Here is a 3,168-nt window from a genome sequence, read left to right on the forward strand (position 1 = left end):
TGTTTCTGTTCTTGCGAATCATTATCGCCGTTCCTCCGCTCTGTCCAAATGCCCTCGACAGGAAGATGACGAAGCGACGATCAAAAAAGCGCGTCAACTCCTCCACTTGACCGTCTGTGGCAATCTTGGTCTCTTGCAAAAAAGCGACATCAACCCGCTCGTGCAGAATCGTGTCCAGCACCCATTGCTTTCTTCTTCTCGCCAGAAGACTTACACAATTGAGGGTTGCAATCTTGAGGGCTCGCATATTGTGGAAAAGGGGGTGCTGGTAAAGTCATGCGACGAGGACACTTTCGAGAGATGAGTAGTGAGCAGAGAGAAAAACAAAAAAGAAGTTACCTACGGAAGGGCCGGCCGACGTCGCTCTTCCGTAGGGATGCGCGGCTTCGGGTTAAAGCGCTCCTTCCGTGTGGTGTTCTTGTGCCACTTGAACTTAGAGCGTGCTGATGCTTCCCCTGGCCGCATGATGCACGTTTCACTGGCGTCGCTAAGGTCGGAGTTGTCGTCGCTCAAACTGACCAGGTTCGTGTCTTTTGATTCCAGAGCTTGGATGGCCTCTACGTCTTTTGATATAGATATTTGGACGTCGCTCGATATGACAGGGCTGCTGCTCGACGCTTGCACATGGTCGAATTTCATGGCGTCCCCCTCGGGCTGCAACTGTGGAGGGTGCACTTCTTTCAGTACATCGACCGGGGCCTCTTTCGCACCGACTGTGGCGGAAACCTCAGTTTCGACGTCCCTTGCGGCCTCCTCTGCCTCTTCCTCGTCCATGTTGAGGACACCATCTCCATCCGCCACCACTTCCTGCGTCACTGTAGCGTAGGTACGGACGCAGTTGTCTCGTTCATGTCCAAAGCGATGGCATTCATCGCATCGCGGTACGCGACACTCTCGTCGAATGTGTCCCGTACCTTTGCAGCGTAGACATAATGGATCACGTCCCGGAATCACGACCTGAACGTTGCCACCAGCAATCCTCAACTGGTGCGGAATGCGTTCTAAAGTGACGCCCTCCTTTAGGCTTAGCCGCACCAGTCTGGTCGTCGACTGGACGCCGGTGAATCCTTCCGCCTTCCATTTTTCACGCGTCAGGTCCTGAACCTTCCCAAAGGGCTCTAGGGCCCTCCTGACGGTTTCGTCTGACGCGTGGAAGGGGAGCCAATGCAGTTTCATGCGGACGTCTGCGTTCTCCGGGTCCACGACGATGCAACGCTTGCCCTTTACCTCCAGTTCCTTGGCGGTGACCAGGCGCAGCTTGGCTTCCTCCGTCTTGAAGGTCACCATTCAGAGATGATTCATTTGGTAGGCGCCGAGCGCCTCGATGTGCCCAATCATACCAAGACGTTCCATCTCGGCCCTGAAATCGCCTATCTTGTATGGACGAGCACTCACGTCACCGTGCAGCAGCACAGAGTTGCGCACAATGGCTCCTGATGGCAGAGGAGGCAGAACAATCCGATAATCCGAGTTAGCCGAAGAAACAGATGAACCGCGGCCGGCGAGGGCCGTTATCGACGCTCCTGAGGAGCTCATGATTCTCCAACCGTAGTGCTCGGAAGCCGAAAGTAGAATGGCTATGCTACGCCACCGTTAGATAAACTCGATTTTACTATCCGTTTTATACGAAATGCTTTGGCTGCAAATACAGTTGAGCCGTCAGCATGTTATGCAAAGCACTCGTACATCACTCGCCGTACTTCAGTTCTACTCACCTGCCATGTAGAGTACTTTCGCGTCGTAGAACGATCCTTTTGTTCGCGCATCACCGGCCCAGCAGACCTGGTACACCCTGTCGTCTTCAACTACACCGCTAAAGTCCCTTACATCGTCGGAACTCACAACAGGCTGGGTCTTGTCGAGTAGAAATTCTACTAAAACATAAGACATTGTAGAGCCCGGGCAGGATCGACAGGTTGGAGCAAGCGGGCAAACAAAACGAGTCGAGGGCGATCGTTCATAAAAGCTCGGCGAAGCCTCTATGGGCGAAGCGAAGTGCGAAGTGTCGTGTTCAGCGCTTCGGCTTCTGATCAAGGTTGTCGGTCGGTTGCGTGTCATATCTCTAACGTCAGCGGTTTTATGGGCTCACGTCCCAAAATCGTTTTCTCGTGCATAGATTACTTTTCGTATTCATAGATTTGACGAAATAGTGGTATCCGAACGAACTTTACGTCCTTTGACCGTACGTCTGTCTGCACGTCAAAGCTTTCTGACGTACAGTCAGAGACAATCGATGTACAGTCAGAATCACCACCAAGACATCCTGATGGCATTTCGCGGCGGCCGACTGCCACCAGGAAACCATCAGAAAGCCGACAAGCGGGGTCTGACTGGAGTTTGACTGTCGGTCAGAGTAACTTGTTGGCCAATCAGACATGCTTGACGTACAGTCAGGCACAGTCAGCGGTCCACTAGAAAACATTGACTGCCAAACAGGGTTACATTGATGGATTTTTCCTTCGGGTATGCACGTGCGTGCGTGTGTGCGTGTGCACGTGTGTGTTTGTGCGTGTGTGCGTGCGTGCGTGTGTGTGCGTGCGTGCGTGCGTGCGTGCGTTCGTGCGTGCGTGCGTGCGTGTGTGTGTGCGTGCATGTGCGCGTGCGTGCGTGCGTGTGTGTGTATGTGCGCATGTGCGCAAGTGTGTGTGTGTGTGTTTTAGAAACAGCAAGTAGCCCGTTGTATTTTTGACTTTTTTTGTTTTAATAGCCTCTCGACCGGGACTTCACTGTCTTTTTACACTTCAACTCAGTCGTTCTAGCCACTCGTTCGGGTGTGCGGTGCGGGTGCTGTTCCGATCTGGATGCGCATCCTACCGGCGTGTGGTCGTGATCAGTACTGCGTGATATCCGTTAAAGGCCCCACGCTAGCAGTCGTAGTGGATTGGGTAAATTTCTCGTCTACAGTGGGTAACAATGTTGCCACACTCTGGCAGACTGAACTCCTGCTATCTAAACACTTTTCGACTAATTTGTTTTTGTCGGTAGTTTGCGAGTATGGTGCGTGCTACCATCACGGTGTCAGTGTGCCTGCTGGCTGATTGACTTCTCATGTGAACACTCTACTTTGGTATTGGTTCCGAGCTCCCGTAAAACCCCGTAATTTCTTTTGAACTATGTTTGCGTTAAAAATTCCAGATCACAAAACGAAATTAAACGGACCATGAAACG

At 52.3% G+C, this 3,168-nt stretch overlaps 1 pseudogene; it reads right to left on the bottom strand.

Annotated features, from left to right (window-relative positions):
• Nucleotides 1–339: 339 nt before the first annotated feature.
• On the bottom strand, nucleotides 340–1,467 carry LOC115323391 (annotated as a pseudogene).
• Between the last annotated feature and the right edge of the window lie 1,701 nt (nucleotides 1,468–3,168).

The sequence above is a fragment of the Ixodes scapularis genome, unplaced genomic scaffold (assembly GCF_016920785.2).
Source record: "Ixodes scapularis isolate PalLabHiFi unplaced genomic scaffold, ASM1692078v2 ptg002725l_1__unscaffolded, whole genome shotgun sequence".
Taxonomy (NCBI): Eukaryota; Metazoa; Arthropoda; class Arachnida; order Ixodida; family Ixodidae; genus Ixodes; species Ixodes scapularis.